The 21,608-nt window shown below is 39.1% G+C and overlaps 2 long non-coding RNA genes across 10 annotated transcripts in view; one reads left to right on the forward strand and one right to left on the reverse strand.

Annotated features, from left to right (window-relative positions):
• LOC111559877 overlaps positions 1-21,608 on the reverse strand; it is a 160,440-nt gene that overhangs the window by 114,298 nt on the left and 24,534 nt on the right. For all 9 annotated transcript variants that reach the window (XR_006595343.1, XR_002741319.2, XR_006595342.1 and 6 more), the window contains one exon: positions 18,330-18,464. This is a non-coding gene — a long non-coding RNA (uncharacterized LOC111559877). The remainder of the gene's footprint in view (positions 1-18,329; positions 18,465-21,608) is intronic.
• LOC111559879 lies at positions 5,333-10,497 on the forward strand. Its single transcript, XR_006595347.1, has 3 exons — positions 5,333-5,776; positions 9,975-10,094; positions 10,190-10,497. It is a non-coding gene; the product is annotated as an uncharacterized LOC111559879 (long non-coding RNA).

Raw genomic sequence — 21,608 nt, forward strand, 5'->3', positions numbered from 1 at the left:
CATTAGTAGGGTGAGCCCTCTGTTACCACCATTGTCTCCACAGATTGATACTCTGTGGGTCTAGAACCTCCAAAGGTGTGACACCAAAGTGTGATGAAGGAAATAGAGTCAGCACAGTCCCCCAGGTCCCTGGCAACTCAGATGAGGGCAATCGAGGTTTCAGTTCTGCCTAATAAGAACATAATATAGTGTTAGGAGTGTTCAAGCACACAAGACATGCCGTAGAGAGAAGATGTCAAAGATTCCAACAGTTTAGAGAATGGAAGGATAAAGGGAGATAGACCCAAAAGGACACAAAAATGGAGCTGTAAGGGAGGCCTGAAGAAAATCAGAAAAAAACACACCCAGAGAAAGATCTGTGGGAAAAATCAAATGCTCCACTAATTAAAGAAGGTGAGGTTTAAATAATAATAATAATAATAAAGCCTCTGAATGTCACAAAACTGTTACTCCCGAGAGTGGAGTGGAATGGAACTGCCAGTGATGACCACGAAATGGCTGAATAGGCAGTGAAAGCTTGGCAGCTGAAAGCCAGAGTTGAGGACAAAGGTCAAGCAAGGTTCTGGAGGGGTTGCATTAAAACAGGGTTTCTCAGCCTGGGTGCTCTTTGATGTTTTGGGCTAGATAATTCTTTGTTTGGGAGCTCTTCTGTGCACTGAAGAATGATTAGCAGCATCCTTGACCTCTACTCACTGGATGCCAGTAGACCCTTGCACCCCCGAGTCACAATAAAAAATGTCTCCAGACATTGCCCAAAGTCTTTGGGGGGCAGGCTAGAGAGAGGGGAATGTACCACAAAATCGCTCTCTGTTGAAAGCCCTTGCTTTAGAATGCAGAGACCCGTGTGTGTTTTAAACCACAAGGAAAGAAATATATAAATAGTTTCAATTTCCTGTCATGTCAAGCTCTTCTGTTTCATATCAATATAAAGGGAAAAAATGCCAAAATTTCAAACAGTAAACAGAAAAAGGGAAAATAGCAATGACTGTCAACTTGAGGGGATGGTAATCGGCAGTTCTTTGTTACTTTTCTGTGCCATAGTGCAAGGAAAGATAACTTTGGAAGATAGACTTGGACTGTACTTTAATTTTACTTAATTTCAGGATATTACCAAATTAAGAATAAAGGATCACTATTTATAACATTTAAAAAAATTGTTATAATTCAAAAATAAATTTCAAGCCAAGGGTTTTGAAATAACTCAATAGGCTTACACTACCCTTACTGTATGGATGGAAAAAGGAAATGAATATGACAAGAAGCCTTTATAGACTTAGCTTGTCTTTTGGCTTTTTTAGACATGATGCATTTGGAGACTTTCAATTGTTCCTATCTCTCGGCTTTCTTTCAGTATGAAAGCTTTGGCATTCAGTCATGAAATACAGCACCCCAGTTGCTCCTATTTTTAAACAGATTCTGCAGAGTTGATATTAGTATGGTTTAATGTTTTAGGCAGAAGTTCAAAAAATAAATAATTCAACCCCGTATCTTTACTTTGCTATATATTAAAGAAATATAATTTATAATAAACATCTGCTTTCCTGTAATAGCATAACAGACGGCAAAGAAAATTGGGTGTGAGAAGCAACATATACTCATGCATATATGTAATTAAACCTTAAAAGAATAGCTGAATGATTTTTTTTTTTTTTGGTACCAGTCTAAGAATTAATAATACTCAAGTAAGTGTCCTGTCTTATAAAAGTGCTATTCTAACTATACTGGCCTGGTCCAGTGGTAACACCCGTTAAGATCTCTCAGTTTATAGAGAGCTCTCAGATATACACGCCAAGGTGATGCTATTGAGAACCAAAACAATTGGTCAGCACAGAAGGGGGGAGAAATCAATAAAATTGATTATTTGGCATTGTGAACACACTTCTCCAAAAAAGATGATCACATTTAATTTTCACTTTCCAATTGTTTGCTTTAAATTGCTTTGATAAGAACTTATAGGAAATTACTATAGAGATTGTACTGTGTTATCTTTATACCAAAATGTATGATGCTTATATTTTCTTCTGTCTCTTATCAAATATGTCCCTGGAGAAATAATGGGTATTTGAAAAAGTAATTGCTGGATTTTCTGGAAAAGTCCCCAAAGATAAGGACTTTCATTTTAAAAATAGCCATTAGGTGAAAACCAATAAACTGTCATGTAGAGCATGTTGCAAATGAGGTCAAACTCTTGAGTTAGTTCTGGAATAAGCTGTTTATTTTGGTCTGCTTCCATGATGGTAAATTGCAGCTTCAACCCGGGCCAGCCAACTCAAAACCACAGGTGTTAGTCCAAGAGGGACTATTCTGTAGTATAAATGGAGCAACTCAAACCCATGATTATTACTGGAAAAACAATTCCAAGTATATAGACCCTCCCTAAAAACAACTCCAAATATATAGCCCTTCCCTAATGATCCATAATGGGGGAAAAAAATCAACCAGAATATCTTGTTCTTCTGGCTGATCAATAATGCTACCATCATTTAGAGGAAAAAAAAAAAAAACACAACAATGTTTGCCATTCTGAAATGCAATAAAAAAGGAAAACTCTACAATTGGCTCAAAATCAACCCAATATTTCTAGTTATAAAGTATCTATGCCTCTCTATAAATCAGCAAGGCTGATTGTATATGTGGCCTATAGATTCACAATTAAGTTAGAGCCAGCCTCAGTCCCTGTTTTAATACTGTTATTAAACAGGATTTGAAATGCCATTTGTTCGAGACACTGCTCAGATTATAGGGTTCCAACTGACAAGATTATACCCAGATTATAGTGTTCTAATAGCATAGGAAGGTAGAGCACCCAGATTCTACAGAACGAAGTTCCAAATGACAACAAAACCTTTACTGAGAACAATGAAAATCGATATTCCATTCCATATCATACACATTATAACCCCAAATATCTGGCGTCCAAAAACCTGAGTCTTCAAGAAAACTGACAGTAAGTTGAAATGTTATTGATGCCAGAACTATACATAATGTTTTGAATCCTGCAAAAGGATGATGATAGAAACAGAAAAGAAGCTTTTAGTTTTGGTTAGAAAACACCTTGCAGATGACTTCATCTGTTGTTGATAATTAATTTTCAAAAAAAAAAAAGGCAGCCATATTATCTCACCTTAGAGGTCTTGCAATTATTTTTCACATCACTTTTATGAACATGAGATTAAATAACAATAACACATGCCTGTCTTAGGGATTCCTTTTTAAAAGCAATCTTAGCATCCATACTATTTCAGCCAAATTTATAATTTACTACAGATTTCCTAAAGATGTAAATATCTTCAACGTTTACCATAATTGATGTTTAAAATATTTAACTTAAGGCCCCATAAAAGTCTGAAAAGTCATTCTGTGTTTAATATACCTTGCTCATTAAAGCATAAAATTAGAAAGCACATTTTCAAAAGCTTATTCAAAAGGTATGATTGAAGCAAAGAAACAGAAGTTGATATGATAGATGGGTAATCAGATGGCTTATTTTCAGCCATACCAGAAAACTGAACTAGGGCCAAATATTTACAGTTCTGGTACAGAGCTCTTTTTATCAAGCTGCCTGAATTTGTTCTCAGTTGTTCTCAACCTGTGTATGTGTGTAACCGGGGGGGGGGGGGGGGGGGGGGGGGGGGGGATGTGGGGGGAGGGTGCGGGGGGTGGGGGCGAGTAGGGGGCTAATGGAGAGGACATGTCAAAATGTCATATCGTGTACTTCCTCTCAAATAGACTCTGACCCTGTAAGTCAGAGGGGGATTCGGTGTAGACCTTTTTAATAAGTGACCCCGGTGATTCTGATGGAAGTGGCCCATGAATGATATTTTGAGAAATGTTGCAGCCGCCTGTTTAACACTTGAGAAGTCTTGCTTTACATCCTTATTATTCTCTTCCCAACTACTCTCAGGAAGGCACACTCCTCATAAAAGACTCCTCCCTACTTCTTACTGTTTCCTCAGGATTTACCTCCAGTGTCTGCCTCAAATCTTGCATCTCTCCCTGCATCATTTCCTTCCACTGGCCTTGATGCTTCAGACTGTCCTTGACTTCCTGAAACCGAGCTTGCCTGATTTGAAGACACTAGTTCCCCTGCAAACGCAATTTCCTGCAAGGTACAGACAGTTCTGTTCTTTCAACAGATGTGCTGTCACAAGCATATGACATTCTTATTTTAAGAAAGGCAGAGTGGTATAATGCCAAGAACCTGGTGGCTGGTGTCGGGAGACCTGGGTTTGCATCTTGATGCTGTTCATTCTGACTTAAGATATTGGGAGAGTCATCTGATGCTCTGAGCTCCAGTCTCCTCATCTGGAAAATAAATCAAATAATACCTACCTCTTAGGGCTTCAGTTAGGGTTAAACAAAATACTGTCTGTGATAAAATCCTTTGAAAATGTTAATTTCCTAGACGGATATTAATTAGATCATTAGATACATTTTTGAATATTTTCACAAAGCCAGAAAAAAAATTATCTCATCTGAAACAAAATATGGAATTTTTAATTTCTTTCTCAAGAAGGGTAAAAAGTATAATCCCTTAGTAGTAATTTAGTTCTGTAGACCTCAATAATGCTAACTCTAGTGATCCAAAAACAAATCGTTCTGAATATTTTTCATTTTGGTGCCCCCTTCCTTCTTTGCTCTGCCTTACTTTGATGTCTGGGGGGTGGCCCCTACAGTCTACATCTCCTGTGTTCTCTTGCTTGGTGGGGCTGGCCAACAGAGGTACAGCAGGAGATGGTTGGCAGAAGGATTCATTCCATTTTCAACACAGCTATGGTGGCCACTCTGCCAATCCACTATGACAGCGGCCCTCCCTCCACAGTTCCAGTGCTTACGGGGTTCCAATCACACCAGTTCCTCCCCTCCACCCCACAGTACTGGGTGTGGTAATGGCTTCCTACTTCCAATCCCTGAGTGGAACACTTCACCATCTTTCATGCATTCCCATTGGATCCCCACCCCCATACCTCTGTAAATTATCTTTTTATTAAAGTCTTATTTGAACCATCTGGAATGAGTCCTGTTTCCTACCGGGACCCTGATTGGTATACCAACATAGTAGTAGGCCAACTACATGCATGGAATTTTTGAAAAACAGGAATTTAAGTTCACTTTCATGATCAGGGTTTTCAATTATTGTAGATTATTTTACATCCTCCCATTCTTAGTTGTAGGCAGGTATTACTGCTAATATTGAATCATTTGCCTGAAGCAACATAGTAAAAAAGATTATTGCCCTGAAGCTAAGTTGAAACAAATTCTCTCTCCTGAAGAATTTCTGAAGTTTCTAGTTGCCATAAGGTACTTAGGCTTTCAGGTGTTTTTCTTCTCTTTCTTTGTTTTGTTTAAATGATTCATAGAAGTTTTCCAGTGCAGATGAGGTGGTATTGTTTCCTGTTATTGAGGTGGGATGTGAAATGATTTCTCTCTCTCTCTCTCTCTCTCTTTTTTAATAAATGTTTGTAAGTTTTTAATGTGGATTAAACTCCCTCAATATTTTTATGGAGAAAAAATTAAAGAAGTTATTAACATTGGAAAATAGGCTATCTCGATTACACAGTTACTTTTTCCCAATGGTTTTCTTAATATTTATGTATTAACATCATAATGACTCAATACAATTTATACAATATGGAGCCATTATTGTGAAAAAAAAGACCCATTAAAATAATATCTCCATCCTACAGACAGACCCAAAACATCCTAATGGCTCAGGGGGAGCCAAATGCGGGATTACATGATAGTCCAGAAGCTATGTCATGGTCTACCAGGCCAGGTAAGTAATACACATTTTGCAGAAGAGCCAAGTAAATAGTTACAGAAACAGGAAAGTCTCTGTAGAGCAAATGTGCACTCAGGCAATTATTAAAATATGGATTATGGAAGATTCTCTTTTCTCCTTTTCTCTAGGCTTACCCTTTTAATAAGAACAAAAGTAAATCAAACGTGTGTGCAGAAAGACACAGAATATATTCTAATAACTTCAGGGACTCTGTTTTAATCGACTAAAGGGATATACTTCAGAGTGGAGAAATGACATCTTGAGACCCCTTCATTCTATCTGGGTGTTACAGCTGATATGGGCCTGTGTCAAGCAAGCTTAAGAACAATACGTGTTATTCTGATGCCTGGATATTATAGGTGCAGCAATAACTAGCTTGCAGAGCTTCAAAGAGCAGAAACGATTTCAACCTTAATAACCCCTGTGGCATTTTTCAATTTTCCAGGCTGCCAGTCAAATGAATGCATGTCTGGGAAGGAGAGGAGACAAGAAAGGGAAAAGATTAACCTCTGAGATCCATGATATACACTCCATTGGCTAAAATTGGTCATATGTTAGAAAACAAACATGGGTAGGGATAGCCGTCTCCAAACAGTGAGTGCAAATGTTAGAACAAAGATTCCAGGAGAGAAATGGATCTTCAGGGTTGCCTGACTGAAATAATCTTGGAATGTTAATCATTCTTAGTTTCTCCTTCCTCTAGGTTGAAAGTAAACTATCAGTCACCTGATCTTCAAACCAATTAGCTCAAGAATGGTTCTTCACAAACCTGCAGTGTCTTTTCAAATGAGAAAGGCTTGCAGAAAACTCAGACCTGCCACTGCCTAATCTGCTGGGTCTCAACTGAAGTGAGCAAACAACTCTTGCTAGGGCACCTTCCTCCTACACGCTGCAGCCCTTCCCCGGGCTTCCTTTATCTATTGGGAAATTAGAAACTTTCCCCCAGGAGGGGAAGAACTCCTAATTAAGGATGACTCTAAGAAAGCTAAGATTACTTCTATTGCCAAAAGGGGAAAATACAAATTATAGGCAGGATGAATATGCTCAAGAAAAGAAGCCATTGTGCCAATGACTCACCACATCTTGACTTGTTTCTTGCACTTCCAGGTATCAAACGCTTTCAAGTTTTCTTTTAAAGCATTCTTGGACCTCTGCTTTTCCCTCAGTGTTCCTCCCTAAACCTTTGCACAAGCCCTGGGTGTTCCAAATGTAAGACAAGAAATCACTCATTTCTGGAATAAGTAAGGGTCCTTGAAAGTAAGAGGGGAAACTATGAGGGAAAGTCTATTGATTCTGTCAGAAATCAGCAGTCCAGCCCTTGCGTTTTGGACAGGGTCACCATGGTATTGCCAAGGGGCTGCTTAACCCAATCTGATCTTTTTTCATTAATTCATCGATTTACCTATTCATTTATTCATTCAATAAATGTGTCATGCAGATATTACGTGCAGAATTCTATGATCGACATTAAAGACAAATAAAAGGCAAATGCACTCCAAAAAATATATGTTGCCAAGAAGAGTCAGGCTCACCTTAGTTTAACTCATTTCTTGTCTGATTAACTGCAAAAGCATCCCACCCAAGTATCTCCCTAACCCACTCTCCACACCTACCCCAGACTAGTGATATGTTCAAATGCAGTTCTGTTGTGACAACTATTACAGCTTTCCCCTTACTACAAGATGAAGCCCAACATTCTTTTAATATAGGATTTAAAAAAAATTTTTTTAAGGTTTATTTACTTTAGAGAGAGACAGAGAGCAAGCAGGGGAGGGCAGAGATAGAGGGACACACAGAATCTGAAGCAGTCTCCAGGCACTGAGCTGTCAGCACAGAGCCTAACAGAGGGCTCGAACTCACAAACCACAAGATCATGAGCTGAAGTCAGACACTTAACTGATGGAGCTGCCCAGGCATCCCTGAAGACCAACATTTTTAAGATGGTGTACAAGATGCCTGAGAATCTTGGTCTGGTCTTAATTTTACACCCTTATCTTGCACCCTTCTTCCTTTATGCACTGAACTTTTTCATTCTGGCCTTATTTTTTTTAATAAATCTTTAATTTGGAATAATCTTAGATTTGCATAAAAGTTGCATAGATAATAGAGAGTTCTTATATACTGCTCATTCAGTTTCAGTTTCCCCTAATGTTACCATCATCCATTACTGCAATGTTTGTCAAACTTAGAAACCGTTAACATTAAATTATTCTTTTTTAAAAATGCTTATTTATTTTTGAGAGAGAGAGAGAGAGAGAGCAAGAGTGAATGGGGGAGGGTCAGAGAAAGAGAGGGAGACAGAATCCAAAGCAGGCTCCAGGCTCTAGGCTGTTAGCACAGAGCCCGACATGGGGCTTAAACCCATGGACGGCAAGATCATGACCTGAGCTGAAGTCGAATATTTAACTACTGAGCCACCCAGGTACCCCAAAAGCCATTAACATTAACATGAGTACATTCTTATTAACTAAACTCCATTCGTTGTTCAGATTTCACCATTTTTTTCCTTTAATGTCCTGGTTCTCTTTCTGAATCCAGCCACCCTGGCCTTCTTTTTAACTTTGTATCCCATTATGCAGTCCTTATATATTCCACTGCATTGCTTAAAACAGGGTCTTTTACCCTCACTCCTTGCTCTGGCCCTCTTTGGTATGTGGTTCAAATCTGAGCTCAAAAGCTCAGCCCCACTTTCTTGGGGCACCTAGGTAGCTCAGTAACTTAAGTGTCCAACTCTTGATTTCATCTCAGGTCCTGAGATATAGACTGCATTGAGCTCCACAAGCTGGGCATGGAGGCTACTTAAGATTCTCTCTCTCCCTTCTCCCTCTGCCCCTCCCCTGTTTGCTTGCTCTCTCTTGTTCTCTCTCTCTCTTAAAAAAAAAGTCACTTTCTCATAGGAGCCTCTCTGAAGTCTGAGTCTAAGGCTGGTTTCTGTGTGATAAGCCTTCATACAATCACTCCTTTGTAGCACTTTCTTCAATCTATCATTATACCCTCCTTAATTATTTAATTCCAACCCTATTTGCAACGACACTCTAAGGGCCATGACGGTATAAGGCCTGTCTGTTTTTCCTAATCATTGTACCCCCAAGATTTAGTATGTTGTGTGGCACATAGTAGGTACTCAAAAAATGTATTAAATTAATCAACAAATGAAGAATAAGGAAAGAGATAAATTAAGTGATAACGGGAAAAACACATCATAGAACATCAAAATGAGTGATACAGACAATATAGACAATCACAGGACTTCAAAAGAGAAAAAGATCAAAGTGAGAGATAGAATTATGGAAAGACTTCATGGCAATAGAGAGTGGCATTTTACCTGGATCTTTTATTCATGCAATTAACAATTATTGAGCACCTACTAAGTGTCAAGCCCTTAAAGTGGTTTTTTTTTTTTTTCATTTTAAGCAAGGAAGTGATATGATCAATGTGACACGTAAAAATAATGTAGCAATATGGAGAGTGGATTGGAGCAGAAAGAACCTAAAAATTGAAAGAAAAAAAAAAACAGATAATAATCCACCTAAGAAATACTAGGACTTGAACCAAAGGAAATATTGAGGAGGAGGATTCAACAAGGACTTGTAGATAACAAAGAATAGAATAAGAAATAAGAAATTCTCAGTAGGTGAGATGGCAACAAGAACAAGTTATAAGTTAAAAATTAGCATGGACACTTGGAATACAGTGAAAATACTTCCAGGTTGAGGTCAAGGTCTCATGATGGAAGTAGTAGAATAGCAACTTGGGTAGATAAGTTCTGCTTTGAAAAGTCAAGGAGATTGGATTTTATTATACTAGTAATGAGCCATTAAGCAATAATGACATGATGAAAGTGAAATATAGAATGAAGAGAATTTAGACAAAGAAAGGTGCATTGGAGAGGCTGCTGAAGCAATCTAAGCACCTGCTAAACATTAGAAACATAGAGGAAGTGGCATATCTACAACACTTTTGAAAAGATTGATTTATAAGTGCCCAATCAGTATCCAATGTAGTATCTCGTACAGATACTTTGTCCTCAATAGTTTTTAGTTGACTTACTCTTTGTTATGGAGAAAACATCCTAGAAGGCTAGTATATTTTGAATATCCATAAATATTCATTCAAAAACCTTTATATGACAAGTATGTAGAGCATACCAAAAAATTGTACACACATGGTCTTCTTTTTTTCACTTTTTCAGCTTTCAGGAGAAATGAATATATGTGACATACTTGATGGTCATCATCCTCCAAGATGGCCCCAGGGATGTCTGCTCCCCCGGCATTCCTACACCATGTAGTCCCTCCCACGTTGTATGAAGGTTTGTCTGTGATACCAGGGGCATAGAGAAGAAGTGATGGTTTATCATCGCCCCAAGTACATTATATAGCATGTTCTGTTTTGGCTTTCTCTCAGATCACTCATTCCGTGGAAAGCCAGCTGCTATGTCTTGAGGTCATTCATGCCACCTATGAAGAGACACATGCGGTGAAGAAGACAGACCTCTGGACAACAACCAGTGAGGAACTGACGCCTGCCAACAACCACATGAGTGAGCTTTGAAACGGATTTTCTACCCCCAGTCAAGGCTTGATGTGACTGCAGCTGTTAGGACAGCTTGACTGCAGCCTAGGAGACCATGAGTTAGAACCACCCAGCTACAGCACTTCCCATTTCCTGTGCCTTAGAAACTGTGAGAGACAATAAATGTTTGTTGTTTCAAACTGCTTACCTTTGGGGTAATTTGTTACTGAGCAATGGGTAACTATAACACCCTCATGTGATTAAACATTGAAAACTACCCAAAAAATCATGGTTCCTTCTCTATCCTAGCTGCTAAGAAATACAAGCTAAGTATTATTCTTAATTTTAGTTGCCTTTCTCAATCTGTAGTTGTTGACTTTTCCTCTTTGTCGATCCCTTTATATTTTGGTTCCCATCCTTTACCTTCTTCCCACTAATTTCGGTTTTATTTTACCTACTCATTGTTGTAAAGCTTTTTTGGAAATAGATGCAGGATAAAACCACTAAGTAAAGATAGTAGGCATTAGATAGGAGCCCATCCACCATCAGAGAAACCATAATCCCCTTGGAATGAAAAGAGAGTGAGTCATAGGACACAGTCTATTACTAGTATTTAACCACATAAAGGTTGCTAATAGAATTCAAAGAAAAGGAATACCAGAAGAGTTGTGTTTTAAGTCAATTTTCCCAGAAGCCGACCTTGAGATAAGATTTGCATTATGAAAATACTCTCAAAATGAACTGCTGAGGGAATGAGGAAAGTGGGACAGGGAAGGGGCAGAAGCCAAGCCAGGGTAATATTTCAAAGTCTCACAGATGATGGTTTCAACCTGATCCTGCATCAGAAGTCTGGAATGCACTGAGGCAGAGGAGATGAGCTTCCGTACTTCTACACCAGTCACCCATTGGCCACAGGCCTCTGTAGGATACATAAGTGCCCAGGCACTCCAGCTGTCTATAGGGCCTCTTGAACATTCAGGCCAAGTGGTTACAGTAGCCCGAGGAAAGTCCTCCAAAGAAAAAAGGTGACTGTGGTCAGAAGGAGGAGCACAGTGAAAACAAGGAGAACACACAGAAATTGTAAAGAGATGTGAGGCCATCTGCAAAGTTCTGCTCCGTTAGAGAAACTTCCATTCAAGGAGATGGCTCTTCACCTGTACTGACCCTTACCAGACTGGGTAAATTAGGATAGACATGAAGGAGAAAGTATTTTAAAGAATTTACATGAGAGAACTAACCAATTACAAAATGAGCAGAACCTCTCAGGCACTCTAGAATGATTTGGTATTATAACTTAGACTCTTAATTCTGTTTCTAATCCCAAGGAGGGATCTTGAACCCATCTCTTATTTAACTTATTAATTCACAATCATTTGTCTTTAGAAAAGAGGTAGCGAGAGGTTAAAAACAAAAAATCTCATGCTTCTTTCAAGCCTTAGCAATGCTATTTTTTATCCATTCCAGTTCTAAAATATAAATACAGCATAAAACCCTGAGCTCAACCTTGAGTAAAAAGAACGCCTGGTGGAAGAGGATGAGGCCACACAAGTGTTTTAAGACTCTCTCTTCTATTATTGCTCCCAGTTTGCTAAAATTTGGAAACCATTTCAAATACAAGCCATTTAATAATGTCTCTCTTTCTCTCCCTCTCTTTCTCATCTGCCCCCCCCCTTTTTTTTAATTTATCACTGACAATCCTAGTGCTTTAATAATTTTTCCTCCTATATACGCTTTAGGACATAATCTAACTTTATCTGGAGTTGAGCATAAGAGCATAAATCATTAAGTCCCTGCTTGCCCGATCAAGAGCCTATCTTTCAGAAAAATCAGGCGTCCAGGAACGGCCATTTAGAGAAGCTCTATTTTCTGGCCCTCCATCAGGGTTGCAGACATCTCTCCCCAAGGATTCATCAACCGCCAAACAAAGAGGAAGGCAGGTCAATGACACCAAAATCTGCACCTTCAGCAGCTTCAGAAGTCTCTGACTAGAAAAAATAAAATAAAGAAAGAAAGAGAGAGAGAGAGAATGGGAAAATAAAAAACCATACAATCTCAAAGGAACTTTAACAAATGGTCTCGGAATTCATAGGTTACATCCTGGAAAGGAGACTTTCAAAACCCTTAACAAGCAAGTTTCTGGTGCTATAATGATGGGCTACCAACCAGCCTAGATAGATACCAGTCATTATTGTTTTATTAGCTAGAGTCCAGTTTTGTGTGCTATTCTATCATTTTGACAAAGGGGCTTCTTCATGATACGTCTTATAATGTTATCATGACTTCAATGTATATAAACCATACTGAAAGATTCACATGTATAGAATGTAGGCACTGACTTCCAGTTGAATCTTTCTTTCTTTCTTTCTTTCTTTCTTATGTTTTCTTTATTTCTGAGGGAGAGAGAGCATGAGTGGAAAACGGGCAGAGAGAGAGGGGGACAGAGGATCTGAAGTGGGCTCTGTGCTGACAGCAGTGAGCATGATGTGGGGCTCGAACTCACAAATCGCGAGATCATGACTAAGCTGAAGTCGGACACTCAACCAACTGAGCCACTCAGGTGCCCCTTGATTATTCCTCTTTCAATTTGTCCTCAGATACCCTTGTACTTTGGCAAAACCAATTTATACCACAAAAATGATAGAATTCCAACCCAAAACAGGAACCATTGCTTTGAAGAGGATTGCTCATCTCATAGGTGAGAAAGCTGAGAATCAGAGAGGTTTAATAAACTGCTTAAGGCCACACAAAGCCTATAGTAGAAGCTCAGATACCTGTCTCTCTATCCAAAGCTTTTCCAGTTATATCACAGTTTGTCTGAAAAGGTTAGAGACATATTTAAACTCCAAAGTGGTGGTGTGTAAGATTTGAAGATTCTTTTCAGGACAAGACACAACCCACTGAAACTCAGAGAGATGAAAGGCAAAACTCTATTACTTCAACTCCAAGTGAGAGAAGGCTGCCAGGCAGGGCCACATAAGTGATTGGACCAAGTAAAGTCAGGCTGGAGACGGAGGATGCGGCTTAAGTAACGCAGGTAGGTTGGGGTTAGCTAGGTTTTTTGCGCCTCCTATGGATCGGATCATTTGAATAATTCCTCAGTTCTGAGGGTATGGGTGTTCCCTTGTTGTTTGGTGTCTGGTCCGCAATTAGGGTGGATGCAGAGTAGGCCTGGAGGGTGGGAGATCCATAAGGGAAAGGTGAAGATGTTGGCCTTACCTAGTTGTTTTTCTTTGAGAACAGAAACTGACCAGCCTTCAACCGTAGCCTGAAGACAAACAACAACATCTCCAAAAATTTGTATTACAAGTGGTTATGAATAAAGTGTTAGCCCTAGGCTAAACCACACATACCCGGAGAAGCAGCTGTGAAGAAAAAATAAATTAAACAATACCATTAAGAATCAAAAGACCTGAGGTGGAGTCCCTCTGCCACTCATTTGCTATGTGACTTTAGGCAAGTTATCTAACTTCCTCTGTACCTCAGGCTTTTCATCTCTGCATTGAGATTTCACATAACTTACCTCACTGGGTTATTGTGGAGGATAAACTTAATAAGGTGTATTTAACAAATACATGTATTTTGTGTGTTTACATAAAACACAAGGAATTTTTGTCCTAATCACGGGCCCCGTACAAATGTAAGGATATCCAAAACATTTTTAAAGGACCACATTCTTATCACTACATATATGTACAAGCCTTCTCTCGGGGAGTGTCTTTTTACCAACAAATAGACAGAGCTATAAATTGTGGATTCTTGATATAATAGATCAAGATAGTCCTTCCAATCTGTTATGTTCTATTGCCTCAATATAATAAACTGCCAAGACAATATCATGCATCATATTAGTAGCAGATTATTCAGTGAAACTCCCAAGGAACAGAACTCACGGCTCACAGACACTAGCTTTCATCCTTTGTTATCTCATTCTTCTTTAGAGAGTCCTGAGTTTTACAGAGTAAGAAAAACCTTAACTTACAATAATCAGAAAAAAAGATATGACTCATGAAAACAATACAAATTTTTGGAAACACAAAACTTTAAAATTATCAGGGGTAACAGCAAGATAAAAATAAATCATTTTGGACTTAGAAGAACTATTTTTGGGGAAAAGATTTATAAGGAAGATCAAGGTAGGGGAGTGTGGATATAAAACATTCAGAATTCTTTTCCAGACATTCAGAATTACAATGATACTCAGTTCATTTTTCTCAGGAATCACAGATGTTTTGATACTAATAAAAGTGACTCCGATTGGGCTCACCATGGATTCTTTCCCATTCTTCCCTCATCAGAAGTGGGTAGTAGGGAAGGAAAAGACCTATTAGTTATAACCCTTACCTTCTCTCAAAAGAACTTTCTGAGAAGAACTCAAAAGTTTCTAAGAGATTAAGGTGTTGTGTTTTCTTTTGTCTTGTTTTGCTTTTTATCCTTTTGCCACAAAAATAAGATACGGGTAAATTATTCAGCTATATATTTTTTTCAAAGCATTATAGCATATACTTTTAAAATGCTTACAAAAAAAAAAAAATGGTTTGCAGAGTTCAGTTCCAGAAGAGTATCACATATAATGAAGCCCAGCCCAAACAAAAATTTCCAATTGTTACTTACGAATCCTGGGTATCTAAGGACATCCACTAAAAATACATAAAAGCTCTCATAATGTGTTTTCTCATCTACTCTGTAACCTTGAAACCTGTGGGAGTCCCTTACTATCATAGTCTGAGTGGATCTAATCTCTTACCACTAACCTGTCTTCCAAGAACTCCCTATATCGGTGGCAAGAACTAGGCCCACATATCCACCACAAATCAGTCACTAATGAGCGGAATGAGACCACAATACGTGGCTTAGACAAATCAGGAGTTATTGCTGAATCACGTGAAAAAGCACTGGACACATCAAGTTCTAAAATGCCATTGGGTAGGAACCCAGAAAGGTCTGTTAGCACTACCATTTCTTGAGTACGGCATGTAGTATCTTAAATACAATATCTTATTTAGTTCTCAAATGCCCATGGGGTATTCATTACTATCCTCATTTTACATTTGAGAAAACAGTTGCAGAAAGGATCAATAACATTTCCAATGGATCAGTAATATGCTCGACGTCACGCCACTTTTTTTAGCGGAACCAGAAACCATAGCTAGGTTTGTCTGATACCAAAACCTTTGCAGTTACCCAGTGTGTTGAACTTTGAAGTAAAAGCTTCAGCAGCTATCATTTCTGTTGGATCATCATAATGAGCTGTTGTTGAATCATCCATGTGTTTTCCTTGGACGTTCTTGGCAAATAACAGAGGAAAGATACTGAGCTTAAGATTCTTTCTAGTTATCCCAAAACCCACACAGTCAGATTCACCTGTGTGGAGATTACTCAACAAAATGGCCATACGGAAAAAGAGAGAGAACCAGAGGACTGCCACGAAGTGCTAGGAACAATGGAGTTATTAGGAGGAGATAGCAAAATATCATTGATTCACTGGAGAAAATGTTCCCGTTCTGATCCTCACATGCTGATACTACAGATGGACCCAGCTTAGCTGAGGCACGCTCTGTGCTTCAGCTGTTTACTTAAGCAGCACCGGGGTTCTCAGAAATAGTTGCTATGCCAACCAGCCCTAGGACTATATATACATTCATGACCGGGGCTTATTCTTAGGGCTTTGTTACCTCTCTTTCAAAAGTTTGAATCTCCTATTGCTAAACTGCTTGCATTCAAGCATCACAGCCTCCGAGAGGCAGCTTCCTTTTCCCGAGCAGGTGACAAACTCAAGTGGAGGTTTGCAGCCTAGGTTGAGCCACCCTTTGACGTCACAGTTTTATAGTCGGGGACCAGACTGCTCTATTTGCCCAGACCTCTGAAGATTCGGTGTTTAAATGATAAAGGGCAGTACCTTTTGTCATCTACTATTAACTGTCACCTGTTCACGTGACCACAGAAGTTCTCAGAGGAGAAATAAAGCAAGCTTTTGAGGTGCCATGATTATCGTGCTTTTTCCATTTCTTTACCGCATTTTTAATGGCACACATTTCAGAATAGTGTCAGCCAACAAATTTGGCCAATCAATCCACCTCAAGTCTCTGGCTAGAGCTGCATTTAAATAAACCTGTAATGTTGAAAGCTGAATAGAGAAAGCTCTTTAATTACCTTTTCTCCTGTTTCTGTTACTTTGATGGCTTTTGTTCAAACACGTCTGAGTTTTCAGTCTGTTTATTTTATAATTATTGGATGATTACATGCAGCACTGCCGTTTCCATTAGATTTCGATGGCTGATAAAACCATTGTTGACAGGGAGCGCGCAAATGAACTTGGGGAAACCAGATTAGTAATGTTTGTGTTGCTGCATTTAAATAAAATGAAATGTCCTGGTAGCAGTGTGATCAAATCTGAAAATTTTGTTATAAAGAAAGAAAAAGCAGCTCTGTGAGAAATCAGGTTTTCAACAGAGAAGCTGTTTCCTGTTGAGACATCATTTTAAATCCTCAAGTGTGCAGCCATTTCTCCTTCAAACAGATTATAAAACCACAAAACAATCATATAATCTCTTCTAACAAGAGGTTTACAGCTAGACAGATTGCTTTAAAGGAGAAAGAAGTAAAAAGGAAGTCAAGATCTAAATACTGATAATACATGCTAAATCCATTTGAATTGATAAGGTAGAGGAAGCATGGTGATAAAGCTTAAGGGGTTAAGACTTTACGTTCACCCAAAGATCAATACCTAGGGAAGAAGAAAACTTGGAAACGTTTCCATCCCCAATTAACAACTAAAATCTACATGGCAGATGAGGCAAAGCAGAAACAGACAGGCTATTTCCCCAGAAACAGACCCTGCTCAAGCAGGGCTCAGGCTCGCTTTGTTATCGATGTAACAACCGTGCGAATGACAATCTTTAAGTGCTAAAATATTTGCAAAAAGGAATGAAAATCTGCTGTTTCTCTCAAGTCATTAAAGCAAAGCCAGAGAGTTGAAACAAAACAGAACCGCATATGGTTGGCCAAACTGAACAGAAACTAACATCCACGCAGGGCACCTTAGCAGCCATGCTCCGTGGTTGGTGCTGTGCCACCACGACCCCTAAACTGCCAGTTTGGAACATGTCACCCATATAGCTGGTCAAGGACAGAGCTGGGATAAGGACCCAATGCCTCTGCTTTTGGCCATTTGGCAATGGCAGGCTATCTAGTTTGATTTCGTCTTGTACAACATTCACTTATTGCATCAGTCTACTGTTTCCTGCTTCTTACATTTTCATTCAGCAGAATCCAGGATCTGACCTCTTCACCATGAAAGCTCAGCCAGGGCTGGAAGTGAGTGAACAGCACCACCTACCACCTACATGTTCACCTGGCCTGATGTTAAATGTCTTGGAGAACAAAACCTAGAATGGTTAACTACACTTCTGACCATTCATTGAGATGATTTGAAATAATAGAATAACTCCAGCTAATAACTACAGAGTGCTTTCTATATGCCAGGCCCTTTTCTAAGATTATTATTGTATAGATAGCTCATTTAATCATCTCAACAACCTGGAAAGTTAAGTACTCTTATTTCCATCCTCCCTTTCTTACAGATAAGGAGCAAAGGGGCAGACAAATCTCTCAGCTACTAAGTTCAAAGAGCCAGATTCTGACCTAGGCAATCTTGCACCAGAGTCCACACTCCTACCTGATGATATTTACTGAGACTGTAAGGATAACTGAGTGTGCATATGATTGTGCATCGTGCACATTTAAGTGGTGCTTGCATCTAATTGCATATCTCTGGTCCACTGAACAGTAAAACAAAATTGCTTTTCTCTTACCTATTGCTTTCCATGATTACCATTACTGATAGTTGGCCTGATAAAAATGTGTTTCTAATTGTTATTGAATGTATAGAATTGCTAACATTTCTATGTCCCAAATTTATGAATGATATATTTGTATCCAGTTTCACAAGTACATTGCTTGTATTCTCTACTTTCACACTAAAGGAAACAGCTCTATAAAAATAACACCTGTTTGTAAAGTTTTCTATACCTACCTTTCGAATGGTGTACAGCATTGCATTTGGTCCTCCCAGCAAGTCAATGAAGTGACGTAGGTGTTATTTTCTCAGAACGAAGGGACAAAGGAGTAGGCATGGGAAAATCAAAGACAGTAGTCACCAGTATCTGTTCTGGAAAATACAAGAAGAAGAAATATCACGGAACCAGTAACTGAAAAAAGTTAAGCTAGCTTGCCCATACCAAGTCAAGTGCAAAGGATGGTTTTTCCTGGAGATGCCTATTAGCCAAAAAATCACAGTGATTGTGTTCTGTATGTCATACCATGGGCTAGGGGGAGTTAGCTCAGGAGGAGAAACCAAACTCTCTAAACTTGAAGAGCTTCCAGTTTGAAAAAGAGACAGATGTATGTAAGTCAATATAATTTTTTTTAACGTTTATTTATTTTTGAGACAGAGAGAGACAGAGCATGAACGGGGGAGGGTCAGAGAGAGAGGGAGACCCAGAATCCAAAACAGGCTCCAGGCTCCGAGCTGTCAGCACAGAGCCCGATGCGGGTCTCAAACTCACGGACCGAGAGATCATGACCTGAGCTGAAGTCGGACTTCAACCGACTGAGCCACCCAGGCGCCCCTGTAAGTCAATATAAATAAGAACAAGATTTCACATAGCTGCATCTTATGTGCCAGGGAGAGATGCCTGCAAACTCTCACTGCCTTCCAATGTTGTGAACACTTTCACTCCAACAGATGACACACACGTGATTATTACTAAAGAAATTTTAAAGGATTGAATTGTTATTGAGAAAAGAATAAATAGCATAATAATAAAGTCACTGGAAGAATCTTGAAACAGATGGAAAAAGCTTTGTTTTCATGAATACAATAACACTGTAGTTTGAGGAGCTGTTGTAATCCAGTCGCTGCTGGAAGTTGGAAGCCATTTAAAAAGTTTCCACTGTGTTAACTCAGGACCAAGGTCTGAAATGAAAACTAGTGATGGAGTTTGAGAGAGGCATGTGCTTACCCAGCAAGTCTAAGAAATCAGGAAGAGTAAGGACTGTGCCGCCTTGGTTTCTTATTTAGCAGTAAAGCAAGGTAGAGAAGAGGAAGATTTTTTAATGATAAAACTTCCCCATGGTATTTTGAATATGAAGATAACTGCCTTTCCCTGTTATGATCTTAGTCGCATGTTTTTATACGGGTGATAGGTATGGCTTATTCATGCACTCTCATACTTGACCCCTTCCTCCCACTCCAAGTCTCACTAAACATCACACATTTACAATCACAGAAAAGAACAAAACAAGCCCTGATAGACTGGGTTAGGGCATACATGTGAGACCCATCTGGGGAAAAGAAAGAGAGCGGGCTTTTATCAACACATTACAATGGAACAGACATCCCACCAAGAGTACCCAGATTCTAGGCCAAGGGGGTTATTTCAGGGGTCAGACTAAAATAGCTGCTTTTCTGCTTTTAATTTCAATTACCTATGACAGCCTACCTCAGCGCAGCCTACAAATGAATAATGATCCAGAAACTGAGAAGGTGTAAAAAGTTACGCATCTTGTCAGAATTTTGTTTAGTACACGTGGAGTTTAAAGTCTTACTATTCACTAGTGGCCTTAAGACAGCATGCCAATTTCTCTGGATGTCTGTTTCTTCACCTGCAAAAGACTGGATTGAATTGGGAAAGATATCTGCTCCAAGGAGATGAGCTAAAACTCTGTGATGCCAGGCACTGCGGCATGACTAAATAGTCCACAGTATCTTGCATGTCAGTGACGTGATTCACTCAAGCTATTGTCTCATCATGTAATAAAGGCAGTTGGTCCAGTAAACAGTATTTCTGTTTAATATTTAAAGACCCAAACACTTAGTTTGGTGTAGTATTACTAGCATTTTGTTTATTGAAAATTCTGCTTTTCTGCTTCTTCTCAAATGTAATAGTTTGTTCACATGGAATTTTCAGAAGAAGGATGGGGAATTTTCCAAAGGAAGAAAGAAAGCCTATATTCTGTTTCAAGTCAGATTCATATTTTAAGCTTCACCATTGCATTTTAAGTCTTGCAGGACATATTGGTAATCAAACTGCAAAATATCTAGGAAAAAAATCAAATCACCTCCTTTTTCTCCTCTCCTACCTCTTTTTTAGAGGAGATGGGACAAGGGAAGGGAGAAGAAAGGAGACGAAAGGAAGGGAGAGGAAAATCTTTTCCAGATTTCAAACTATCACAATCCAAATGAAAGGTCTTGCCATTCTTGCCTTTTAAGCAGTCGGAGTTTGGAGTCAAGCCCTTCTCGAGGGCATGTTTCTTGCCCTCCTCCTCTGTACTGATTGCACCTCTGTAATCTCCCCACTCAGTTCTGTTTTCTTAGCGCTCCCTCTGCCCTCAGCATCTCTGCTGTGATTGCTCTGGCCTTGTTGGCTCCCGCCAAGCTACCTCTGCTCCTCCCTTATCCTCTTCCTCCATTTCAGTAACCCCTTTCAGTGCCCTCCTCCGCTCCCCACCTCACCCTTGTGATCTTTCTGGTCTCTGCAGCTTTTCCTATGATCACTCTCCTCAGTTTTTCTCTGTGATTTCTCTGCCCTCTCTGGCTCTCTCAGCTTTCTTTAGAACTCAGCAAACCTCATAAGGTTCAGAGATTAATTTCAGTTTGGATAAGCACCCAAACTTGTGAGTGCGTATGCCAATTCTTTACTGAAACTCTTTGGATCTAAAATCTCGCTGGGAAGGCCAGCCTTATAAAAGTTCAAGTATTTGGAGTTTTATCAAGAGAATAATTTCCCCTCAAACCCTGGTCTTTCTGCTTCTTATTTGAGGGAAGGTGAAAAGACAATGGCTATTGTTCACTCTGCACAGTTTATCTTCTTTCAATTGACGTGGGCTATGCATGATTAGAAAACACAGCAGGACCCTGAGAAGGGATGCAAACAACCATTTTTGATTCATTCAGTAAAGACTTACTTGATGCCTACTATGTGCTGGAAATGCAGAAAGCTGGACTTTACTTCAATCTCCACGAGATACTTCTAGATTTACTTTCCATAAACATACTTTACAGATTGGATACTTTGTGTGACCTTAGATTGGAGATGTAAAAAATGTTACTTCATAAGTCTACCATTCTTGTTCCACTGTCTAGATTTTAATTTAAAGATTGGATATTATTACTTACTTCCTGTCACTTTAAAATGTGTATTTCTATTATTCCTATCACAGGGCATCTTAGGTGCTTTTAAATCAAAAGTTTTCATGGACTCTCCCTTTCTGGGTCAAATCCATACCATACAGAATAAAAGATGAATGGAAT

The sequence above is a fragment of the Felis catus genome, chromosome A1, assembly GCF_018350175.1.
Source record: "Felis catus isolate Fca126 chromosome A1, F.catus_Fca126_mat1.0, whole genome shotgun sequence".
NCBI lineage: Eukaryota > Metazoa > Chordata > Mammalia > Carnivora > Felidae > Felis > Felis catus.